The 12647-nt window shown below is 36.9% G+C and overlaps 1 non-coding gene across 1 annotated transcript; it reads left to right on the forward strand.

Moving 5' to 3' along the window:
• The first annotated feature begins 489 nt into the window (after positions 1 to 489).
• LOC127078025 (small nucleolar RNA R71) lies at positions 490 to 596 on the forward strand. The gene has a single exon (XR_007787775.1). It is a non-coding gene; the product is annotated as a small nucleolar RNA R71 (small nucleolar RNA).
• Positions 597 to 12647: the final 12051 nt, after the last annotated feature.

The raw sequence follows: 12647 nt of genomic DNA on the forward strand, positions 1-12647 counted from the left end.
GGTGCATTATTTTGGATAGGGTTATTGTTTTTATAGGAGAAGTTCGGGTGATTCCTCAATCTAGGGTTATAGGTATTCGAGTATGGGTTCCCTTGGGTGTAGTTCACTTGCTCAGAGTGGGTTTCGTTTAATAGACTGCATTCTGCGGATTGGTGTCCTTTGGTTCCACATATCTCACAATCCGACGAAACTGCGGCTACAGTATTCGGGTTCGTGTACATATGCTCGACTTTAAGGGCTAATGCGTCCATTTTAGCTTGCATCATGTCTATAGAGCTTAGTTCATGCACTCCTCCTCGGGCTTCCTTCTTCACAACTGTCGCTCGTTCGACTCCCCATGATTGATGGTTTTGAGCCATGTCTTCGATGAGGGCACTAGCTTCAGGGTAAGGTTTATTCATCAGAGCACCGCCTGCGGCAGCGTCGATGGTCATCTTTGTGTTATAATGAAGTCCATTATAGAAGGTTTGAATGATTAACCAGTTTTCTAAGCCATGATGTGGGCATGCTCGTAACAACTCTTTATATCTCTCCCAAGCTTCGAACAACGATTCTCCTTGGTTTTGGGTAAATCTAGTTATATGGTTTCAAAGAACGGCGGTCTTACTCGGGGGAAAATATCTAGCAAGAAAAACTCTTCTAAGGTTATCCCAAGTCGTAATGGAATTGGGTGGCAGGGAATCTAACCATGATAGGGCTTTATCTCTGAGGGAAAAAGGGAATAATCTTAAACGTATTGCCTCAGGAGAAGCCCCATTGGTTTTAAAGGTATCTGCTAATTGAAGAAATATTTTTAAATGTTGGTTAGGGTTCTCGGTAGCGAGACCCGCGAATTGTCTCTGTTGCACTAGTTGTAACAGAGATGGTTTAAGTTCAAAGTTATTGGCTGGGATAGTTGGGTTTACTATACTAGAACTAGGTTCTTCATTAGATGGTTGAGCGAAGTCCTTAAGAGGTCTTTGGTTTTGATCTTCGGCCATAGCTCTCTTAATTCTATGAAAGAATAAACATGCGCGAGCGTAACGTTCAGGTTCCGCCAGAGGGTTTACTAAGCTTAAACTTCCGGTGCTGCGAGTTCTTCGCATTGACCGGCGGGAAATAACCTAAGTCTAAACGATATAACAACAGGAAAATGAAATTTGACGAAATTGGTCCCCGGCAACGGCGCCAAAAACTTGATGCATGCTTTTCGCAAGTATACGAACGCGTCAGAGTAATATAAAAGATTATCGAATCCACAGAGACCAAGTGTCAATCTATTGTTATCTGTCGTTATGGTGTTTATCAAAGGCAATCGAAATAAGTGTTTTTGTAGTGTGCAATGAAAAGTAAAGTATTTAAATAGATTTAATTAATAAAGACAGGGTCGAATGTAATTCACATAATCAATTGATAATCCAAGTACTTGCTAATTGAACTACTTATGGGTAATGTTTCCTACTTTGAAAAGAACTAATTTAACAGGAACTGTCGCTTTCGCATATTCAGAACCGAGTTGTACTCCCTAATCAAACCCTCTTATTGTCACTTATAAAAAGGCGCGCATTGCGTTAGAGTAGTAAACCTATTTTTAAGAAATATAGTGTCTTGACTAAGTTGAAAAGTATTATAACCTGGATTTCTTAACCAAAAGAGGTTTTTACGAACCAGACTTTAAACTTATAAACGCGTCTGAAAATAGTTTTTAAAATCTCTTTTCTTCTTAATGTTAAAATCTCCTAATGAACTAAACAAAGCGCTTTCGCTGTTTTTGTAATAGTTAAAAAACAATTAAGTTTAAAAAGACGTTGGACGGCTTTCGATCTTACCCAACGGAATTGAAGTGCGGGAAAACTTAATTTGAAAGTTAAAATAGCCCTTAAGTGTTTCTACGAACAATTGTACGGATTATCGGTTCAATTATGATCCTGACATTCTAACCTTATAAATTTAGCTAGACATGGTAAAGTAAAAGTGCATTAAAATAAATAAAGGTAGTGCGAGTGCGGAAAGTAAATAAAAGTAGTGCGAGTGCGGAAAGTAAATAATTTAAAGCGAGTGCAAGAAAATAAATAAAGTAAAGCGAGTGCGAGAAATAAATAAAGTAAAAGAGAGTGAGGGAAATAAATAATTTAAAGCGAGTGCGAGAAATAAAAACCTGCTCCAATCGGAGGGCTGAGTAAATTGCAATGCGGAAAAGAAAATGGCGGCAGGATTAACTTCCTTCCAAAGTGCTTCAAACTCGATTACATACTCTATCACAGACTTGATGACACAATTGTGGTAACACTCCAATGCGAAGCGATTACCACTACAAAATACTGAATATATGCCTAAGTGAAACAAAGTTGCTTCTGAGTTTGCCTCTGCTCTAAGTTTGGATCTTCGTCTGCTCTAAGTTTGGATGATTGTAAAGTGAATTCGCGTTTCTATTTATAAGCAAGTAAAAAGACGAAAATGACTTGGATGCCCTTCAACTTGAAAATAAGAGGGAACTGTTTTTCCTCTTGTGGTGCCCGCCACAAGGCCATGGCGCCCGCCACAAGCACAATATGGGGCGCCTTAGTGGAAGTAGTGGGAAAACGTGGGAGTTGATGGAAGTTGAATTTGACACGTCATGGCTTGACCTGTGGCGCCCGCCATTGGGTAGGCCATAAGAGCAAAATGCTGAATTTTAGGGTTTTTGGCTCTTTTTCGCTCCTTTTCTCGATCGGGGCTCCGATTAAAGTAAAAACCTGAAAACAAAGGAAAACATAACAATAACACAACAAAATGACAATAAAACAAGTCACTTTCCTTGATTCGTCACCTACAGAGTGCAAATTCTCCGGTTCTTTTGGTATTCAATCCCTATTTACCTTGAAAGTCTAATAGCCGCTGCTTTCATCCGTTCAGGTTCACAGTTGATTGAATAGGGGCAGCTGTAGCACCTAAAATTTGCCCTCCTCATTCATGCATTCATTTTAGGTCATTTAACATTTCATATTGCATTTCATCATGTCAATCAGAGTTAGCTCCAAGAGTTTATCTTCCAAGAAGCTCGGATATCATTCAAGTCACTTTGTGCGTTCTATCTGAAGGATCAAGCTTAATTGGCTCAGTACGGTTCAAAATTCAACTATGAAGCCAAAAGTCAACTGTTGGTCAACTGAAGGAACAAAGGTCCAGCGCACAGGTTACAAATTTGGAAAGGATGACTGGAAATGTCATGCTCGCTAGGCGAGCAGAATGGTTCGCCTAGCGAGCCACCAGAGTCTGAAATGTCATGCTCTCTAGGCGAGCATATTCTTCGCTAGGCGAAGCCCACGCGTTTTAAAAATATAACCGAAATTTTTTGGACTTGGACCTCTCTCATTTGAGCCCACAAAGCCACGAAAATCAGATTATAAATTCTAAAAGTTCAGTGAAAAAACCCTAGAGAGGGAGAGAGATTCTAACGAATTCAGAGCAGCCTCCAGAGACTAAAGGGAACTCATCTACAAAGAACCAATTCCCTCTCATATAAACCCTAAGATTGTTCCGCAAACCCAACGGTGCAATTAAATTTCATTAGATCTCTCCAATCAGGTTTTCCTTATTCCCATTACTTTACGCTTTTAATTTGAAATTCCCGAAGCATGAGGTATTATGGTTGAATCCGGGAGAGTGGGTATAGTTAGGTTTTGCATGCGGGTTTAGATGTGTATGAATGTGTAGAACAATGCCTTGAATGTTTAATCACTTCGCTTCTGAGATGGATACCATAGGGTTTGGGGTTCTTGAAATCGTATTGTTATCAAAGAAGAACCCAAAACCCGCAGGCATTCGCTAGCACCTTCGCTAGGCGAATCTGCAGCAAAGCTTCGCTAAGCCTTCGTTAAGCGAAGCAGTAGCGATCGCGACAGTAACTGTTTTCTTTCTGTTTGCTCTCCAATCTGTTTTGTGTTTGTTATAACATGATTTCTATTGCATCCGGGCACATGTTTTAGTATGTATGTCATGTCTTGATGTGTGGATCCTTGCCCCCTGACTTTGAGTTTTGATACCCTTTTGATGCATTTGTTTGACAAGAGGTTTAGGCCTCCTGTCCTGGGTTCCTTTGTGTGAGCTTCTTGTGAACTTTAATGGCATGATTCATGTGGCTACATTTTGATTCTGGTTTGGTGCAACTCTTGATCGCACCCTATTTTGTTATTCTAACCTGTTTGTTTAGTTTTTTTGAGGGCTTACATGACTCTTGAAGAGATAGCTTGCTTGGTATTCCACTTTATTTGTGGGATACCATTTGGAGATTTATTCTGATTGCTTTGCTGACTTGTTTTCTTTGATGGTGCTAGCCTGAGAGATCTTCGGGTTTCTTATTTCTTTAGTTGCTGTTACTTCGGATCTTTATCCGTGTGGTAGATCTCTTGATCCCTTTTACATCTTTCCCGTATTTTACCGCTTTCTTAGCTGGAAGACCTCGATAGGAGGCAATGTTTTTGTATGTTTACTTTTGTGCCCAAAGACCTCCAAGAAGAGGCGCCATTGCTAAAGACCTCCATGAAGAGGCAATTGACGGATAAAAGGGATTAGTAGTTAATCCCCGTTATTCAGTGTGTCGTTCTTTATGCTCGCACTACTTGTCGATGCTTTAGAACAAAAGCCCAAGATCTTTTGTCCGGTCGTCAGTGGAGAGGGTTCCACCTTTCTGAATCCCCACTTTTTGTCATGAGCTCACCTTGTCTAGGGTTAAGAGCTATGAGGTCTTATCCTCATTACCCTTTTGATCTGCTCACCCTAACGTTCAGTGTCAGTGGTTAAGAGCCCGTTTGATTACCCTTCCATGGCTTGTTTGTCGAGGTTGATATGACCCCTCTTGACTAAAGCCCTACCCATGTATGTTTGAGCCCCCTTGTTGGCGTGTTTACTTTATGCATGTTTGTTTTGTATGGTGTGATCGTCTCCCCATAGGATTGCTAGGCTTCGTTTAGTCTCTCGTTTGCATGTCAATTAAGGTAGCACGGTTCCTTCGTCTAGGACTTCCTTTTTTGCATGAGCATTCCTAAAACACAACAAACTCATTGATTTTTCTTCTCCTAAGAACACGTTAACTCCTTCTACTACAGGCGAGTAAGTCTCCAGAGGTCGAGCATCCGGTAGATTGCGTAGTAACGTCGTTCATCTATAAAAAACACACAAACAAATAGGTCAGCCGAGCTACGAAGACTCTGATTCTCATATTCAGATGAGATACGTATGCAGTGGATGCGACATCCGTGCGAGTCATTTTCTTTTGACCCCTCTTTTAGTAAATAGTACATTAGATAAACCCACACCCTTTAGACAAGAACCACAAGAGTGGATCTCGTAGAGTACTACGGATGCGTAAGGGTGCTAATACCTTCCCTTCGCATAATCGACTCCCGAACCCAAGATTTGGTTGCGAGACCTTGTCTTTTCCTTTCCTTTTTCCAGGCTTACTTCGAGCGTTTCCTTTCCCTCCTTTGGGATAAATAACGCACGGTGGTGACTCTCTTGTCATTTCTTTTTCGCCGATTGTTTTTTTTTCGCATTTCTTTTTTTTAGGTTGCGACACCTATCCATCAGATAATCGCTCCACGTTCTAATCTCATTCGTTGTTTTTAAATACCATCCCTACGTGTGTGTTGACTGAGGCATTTGATGGATAACACGCGTTGGCCATCAGATCTGCCACCTCAATTAATGAAGGAGATCTGATGGCCCTTGTTTTTTTGAATTTCTTTTAATTTTTGATTTTATATTTTTATTAGCTTATTTTGTTTAATTCATAATAATTTTATTTTTAATCCCAAAAATATGGGACTTTCACCAAAAATATTTAAATATTTTCCTCTTCCATATTTTGAATTAAAATTATTTTTTGGAATAATTTTGATATTTTTCATGAATTAAATGATTTTGTACACATTTTTAATTATTTTAAAATACTTCTGACTTTCATAAAATCATGAAATTTTTTGTCTAAGGTCCTTTGACCTTATTTGACCTAGGATAAATTCCTTGGCCATTTATTTGGTGTTTTGAAGAGATTTGAGGTTTTGTTCTTTTAATAATGCATTTTAATTCACTTTTAATTTGATTTTTAATTGATTAAATGTTTAAAAATTATGTTGAGCCATTTTTATGGTCTTAAGATGTTTGAATTTCTATTTGGGCCTTGGTCATGGTTGATTTGACTTTTGTTTGATCAATACAATTGGGTTTAGGGAATTGAAGAAATGTACATTTCATCTTCCCAAATGAATGGATGGTATTGATCAGATGAAATTCCTCTCATAATCAATTTGTGCTTCTATTTCCCATTCCCTCTTCACCTTCATCCATATTCTTCCCCTGTCCCTCATTGACCAATGAAATCTCTTCATGTCTAATGCTAGTTGATTCATCAATGACCTTGTGTCAGATGAATCAACATGAGCCAGACTGAGATAGGTCCTCCCCCCATTTGTTTTAGTGTGTGGTATGATTTAGGAGTTTGGTTCCTTGTATCAAATCTCTAACATGCATTAACACCTATATTTTTGTTTCCCAAACTCAGATAGTTGTGACTTCTACATAAGTCCAATTACGATTGCTTAACATAAAGCTAAATTTGATCAAGAAGGCATATCATTCTAGTAAGTGAGATTGTAAGTCTCCAATTCTTCATGGCATTGTGTGGAAACTTGACCTTTTTTTCTTTTCATGAGAGCTAGTGGCATACTTTTTGATTTATCAAAGTTGGAGACCTTCTCATGGATGATGTGTTGGTTCAAGGATTCATACTTGTGAATGAATGGTTGAGTGTTCTCCAAAGAATGACTTAATCAATTAAAGTTCATCACTAACATTTGACTGGTCATTGACTAACATCTTAATTAACTTTGCTTTACTTTCAATTCATTTAAATTTCAGTACCTTTATCATTCATTGCCATTTACATTTCATGCAACTTGTTTATGCTTCAAGTCCTTTTCACTTTGCTCATTTGAGCCATATCCTGTGATTGTATATATATATATTGTTTGCTCTATTTTGATTTTGTTTATGGTCTTAGGACCTTAAAGCATTTAATAACAACAAAAACCCTAAAAAATATCTGGTTGGACTGTTGGGATTTGATTTGAACCTCTGGACTTAGAACTAGGCAAATTGATCTGAGACTGAGCTGTCTTTGACCATGCCTTCATCTGATGTAAGACCTTGGATCTCTTTGATTCATCTGGTACTTTGTCTCTGTGCTTAATTGTTATTTTGTTATTATTATTTATGTCTGATGATTTCTTCTGAGTTGATCAAGGAATATTTCATCTGCTATATTGGAAGATACTGAAGACTGCTAGCTATTGGAATGCTTGCTTGGATATTATGGCTATATTTATTTGTTGCCTTGATCTTCACATGATACTAGGATATTGCTCATTGCTCATTGCATATTGCTTATTGCTTGTCAAAGTCCAAAGGAAAATTGATATCTATATGACATTCTTGTCTGTTGGATTGCATCCCATTGACCAAATCTTTTTAACTCTTAACTTTTAAGTTTTTCCCAGGGTAGTCTTTTCATCTCCTCCCACTTCTTTAATTTTAAAATCTCTCTCTCCTTTAAAAAAAACTTTCTTTGCTTGTGATTTCAAACTTAGATATGTTTTAATGATTAGAAACTTTGGCCTTATGCCACTGAATTTTCAAACTTTTTCTTAAATCAAAAATGTAAATAAAAGTAACCATATTGAATTTAATTTCAAAAAAGATACAAAAAGAACTAACAATCCCATTCAAGTATTTGGCCTTTTATGCCTTTTCTTTTAAAACTTTTGATTAAAATCAATTCACCAACTTCTTTGAAATTTTTACCATAAACTACGGGGTTTTGATCCCTCATTTTTATGTTGGTACGTAGGCATAAGACCGAAGGTCTTGTCAAACACAAAAATATAATCAATGAATTCTTTTCTCATCCCTACACTCTATATTTTATCAAACATCATTTATACCAAAAACATATACATCCAAAAAAAGGCTCCCTAGGAGTACCTAGGACACTTTGGATGCTAACATCTTCCCTTTGTGTAACCAACCCCTTACTTATAATCTCTAGAATTTTATTAGTTTTTATTTGATAACTTCTTATCTTTGAGTTTTGTTCGTACTTTTCCCTTTTCCTTTGGAAACAATAAAAGTGCGGTGGCTACTCTGGTTTTACCAACATCGAGTTTATCCATAACTTGATGGTCATGAATTTACCGCTACAATAATGACCAAGCTCCTAAAGCATGCCACACACAAAAATAAAATGGGATGTACCTATCTCAATCAAGCTCATGTTGATTCATCTGACACAAGGTCATTGATGACTCAACTAGCATTTGAATATTTGAGAAGTCATTGATCAATGAGGGATTGAGGAAGAAGAGGGAAGAAAATGAAGTGAAATGGAAATGGAATCCCAAATTGATCAAGGGAGGAATTTAATCTGATCAATACTATCCATTCATCTCGAGGGATGAAGTTTACACTTCATCAACCCCATAAATCCAATAGTATTGATCAAATGGAAGTTCAAATCAACCATGATCAAGGAAAAATAGAAGATGAAACAACACAAGGTCAACCAAATGGCTCGACATAATTTTTAAACAATTAATCAATTAAAATTAATTTAAAAATGAATAAAGATTCATTTTAAAAGGGGAAAAACCTCAAATCCTTTCAAATCAACAAATAAATGACCAAGGGATTTATCCTAGGTCAAACAACATCAAAGGACCTTAGACAAAAATTTTGGGAATTTTTGGAAAGTCAGAAGTATTTAAAATTAATTAAAAACAAGTCAAAAAACATTAAATTCACAAAAAATGAAATATCCAACATATGGTTTTAAAGAGAAAATCACGAGGAACACAGATATGACCTCAATTTCTTCCAATTCTCACTATACAAAAAGATATGTGGAATTGAAAAATGAGATATGCAAACTGAGTTGCTTCTTTTCGATCTCAAAGTAACTCAATCTTGCTGCCTACATTGGTAGGACTTCAGCCAACCAGAAATCATGTAAAATTAGGGATAATTGAGAGAGAATCGAAGACTTGAAGTTTCTGAAAATTCATCTTCGGGTAGTGGATTATGTGCTAGATCTCAATGCAAATGATGCTGACCTTGCTTCCTCTTGCTTGCAGGAGATGATTGGAACACAAAAGGCTTTGAATCCTTGGAGTTTTAGTTCCAAAATAGAAAGAGAACTAAAACTCGATTTCAATTGAAACCTTTAAGGTATTTTGTTAATGGATGTTTGGGATTGATAATCAAATCTTGGGAAAGTTTTTTTTTTCATTCTAAGGCTAATGAGTTAACTATATAGGCAATGCAAAGTGATATTCACACCATTTGAAATTGAATCCAAAAATAGCAACTCATGTGCATGGTTGCATGTGTATGCATTAAGGCCCAAATGATGATTGCAATAGGTCCAAATTCGTTCACATTTGATGCTGAGATCACTTCATGAAGCCATGTAAAGGTGTGTGACAAATTAAGTTCAAAATATGCCAAATAGGACCATTCAAAGGAAACATGCGCAAGTCCCTCAAATTTGATCCAAATGCCATGATCTTGGACTCTTTGGAAAGCTAGCATAAAGGGTAACAACTTTAATATTGAAACTTTTTCCATTTGGATATTAGATAATGATGAATTTTAGGGTGGAAGTTGGAGGAATAAAAAAGAGTTGAAAAATTTCCAAGTTAAAAGTCAAATGACCCTTTTTTCCACCTTGAATAACTTTTGCTATGAGCTTCAAATGACTTTGGTTCCTTCTTAAAAGTTGTAACACTTTCAATCCTCTTCAATTTGGTAAAACATTGGAAACCATTTGGATCTAGAATAATAGAGTTATAGGTTTTAGAAGTTGAGGAAACTTGCTTGTTCAATGGTGATGACCCAAAATGACCTATAATGTTTCCTCTTAGTACATGCCCTTGTAAGTGAAATTTGACCTTTCTCAAAGAAGAAAAGTTGGAGAATACATCTTGAAATTGATCATGAAACTTGTATGATCTTAATATCATGAAAATTTACCAAGTTATGGTTCTTTGAAGTTAACCTTCTATCTAGGGCACAAACAAAATGACCTATAATCTTTCACCATAAAAAAATGACTTTCCAAGAAAAAGTAGTTCTTGATGCCCACATGAATGTTGTTTTTAATGTCATAAAAGAGTAAACTTGATCTTGTAATCATTTTCATATGATAAAAAGTGTAGGAGATAGGGTCTAGGGAACCATAGATTTGACCAGTTGACTTCTCTGGTCAACCTCCTTGAACCAACTTGCAAAATTGAAGTTCCTTTGATCTTTGAGGCTCATGGAAGATCATATATGTTTATGATGAAGTACAATGGAGTATCCCTTGATAATATTTGATCAAATGTTGAAGAAACTTGCTGAGGAAGGCACACAAGATACCCAGATGAATTAGGGCTTCCATGACAAACTAGCTTCAAACTCTTGATGAATTCTTGATCAAAGTGACAATTAAAGAAGAAAGGGATCCATATACGATGCTTAGAACGAATGTCAACCTTTGATAACTTGATACTTTGCACTGAGGGTCTCAAACCCTAGATGTGAGCTTGATGAGGAATATGTGGATGCACATACAACCTACAAAAGAAACAACACTACACTAGACATATTTTTGGTATTTTGGTTAGTTGAAAAAAGAAAAATAAAGTATGATACAAACAAATGCTTAGTAATCTCTCCCAATGAAAATCCAATGGATGAGGGGTGAGGAGGATGCCAAGGTGTGATCCCAATGCCAATGAAAATTATGAGATGGCATGAGGGATCTTAAGGTCAAAATTGGGGTCTTACAACTACCCCTATTTAAGGTCATTCTAGCTGAGGATGTGAAGGTTAAAATCTTCGTATCAACTCGGTAGAATGAACTTAAATAACAACATCAAGAAACAAATTTTGGTCCCTAAGAGACCTCATGTGGCATATGATATGAATGCAAAAATAAGCTTTGTGGGGAATATATTGCCACAAAGAAAAAGAATCCGGGAGAGGCTGAAAGTCCATAGGAGCACAATGCATTCATAAGGAAAACTCATTGGGAAGACAAATACTCTGGGGGATAAAAAGCTATGCGTAGGCCAGGCTACGACTTAAAAACTATTGGAGATATGAGGGGATTTCCATAAAAATAAATCAATGGAAAGACTCAGACTGGGGGAAAAGGAATCTTCATGTATTTGGGATAACACCAATACAGTTAGAAAACCTGCTAAGGAAATGCGTAAATCAGAACAAAACTAAAATATCTAGACACCAAAGGGAATTCTATTTCATAAATAAATACGAATCCAAACTCATTTGGGGAAGAAAAAACTTCAACGCAGGAGTAAAAGATATATATTATCTACCACCTGTTACTGGGTAGGAAGATGATACACTCGGGAAGAGGGACATCCGTTACCGGTTAAGATAAACATATCAAGGATGACTCACTGAGGAAAATAAGGAATATTCATTACCGGTTACTGGGTAAGAATAGCCTACTGGAAAAAGAAAACAATAGGATTTACAACTACCAGTTTACTTGTAAGAAGACCAAAGAGAGTGTATCCATTACTAGTTAAAATGAATATATCAAGGATAAACTCAGAAGGAAGAATATCCGTCACCGAAGTGAACATATCACGGATAAACTGTCGGGAAAAATAGGAATTACAACTACCGGTTACTGGGTAAAAGACCAAAGAGAGAGTATCTGTCACTAGTTAAAGTGAACATATCAAAGATAAACTCCAAGGGAGAGTCACCAACTAACGGTTAAGGCAGCTTAACAAAGGTGATCGTCCTTACAACAATAGGATTTATATCTACCATTTACTAGGTAGAATACCAAACAGGAAGGATATCTATCACCGGTTGAAGTGAACATATCAAGGGTAAACTTGCTGGAAAAGAAGGATTTACAACTACCGTTACTGGGTTGAAGACCAAAGAGAGGGTTTATATATACCCTTTACTGGGTAGAATACCAAACAGGAAGAATATCCGTCACCGATTAAAGTGAACATATCAAGGATAGACTACTTGGGGAAACGAAAAAAGATCCGCTGGAGAAATGAAAGAAGTAAATTACCTTTTACCAGTTACTGGGTAAATTAACATAGGTAAAGTACTTAACATCAAGAAGGATATTACCGGTTACTGGGTAATAAACTCTTGAAGACCAAAAGATCTATCTAGGTAATAACTAGAAAGAAACAATCAAACAAGACTCAACCCAATGAGGACATAACTCAAGGGAAGTGGTTTTATCCAGATAATGAATTGGGGAGGAAATCAAAATAACAATCATCCATGAGGAAATAACTCAATGGGGAAGAAGAAAGGATAAACTCTTTCTGCTTAAGGGGATGACGCTCTACATTGAAGGAGGACAAACGCACCAAATCTGCATGGGGAAATGATATCACCAAGGCAGGGGATTAGAAAAAAGGTCAAATGTGTAAAATGCGTAATGAAGTATCGGATGCCATGTATATGCATGAGTATGTATATGATTAAGCTGACAAACACAAAGAATACAACAATGAAGATCCAATCATCATAACTAGATACTCGACTAATCTCAACAAGATGGGAACACCAAGTGCTTAAGGAAGATA

Source organism: Lathyrus oleraceus, chromosome 4 (genome assembly GCF_024323335.1).
Source record: "Lathyrus oleraceus cultivar Zhongwan6 chromosome 4, CAAS_Psat_ZW6_1.0, whole genome shotgun sequence".
Lineage (NCBI taxonomy): Eukaryota > Viridiplantae > Streptophyta > Magnoliopsida > Fabales > Fabaceae > Lathyrus > Lathyrus oleraceus.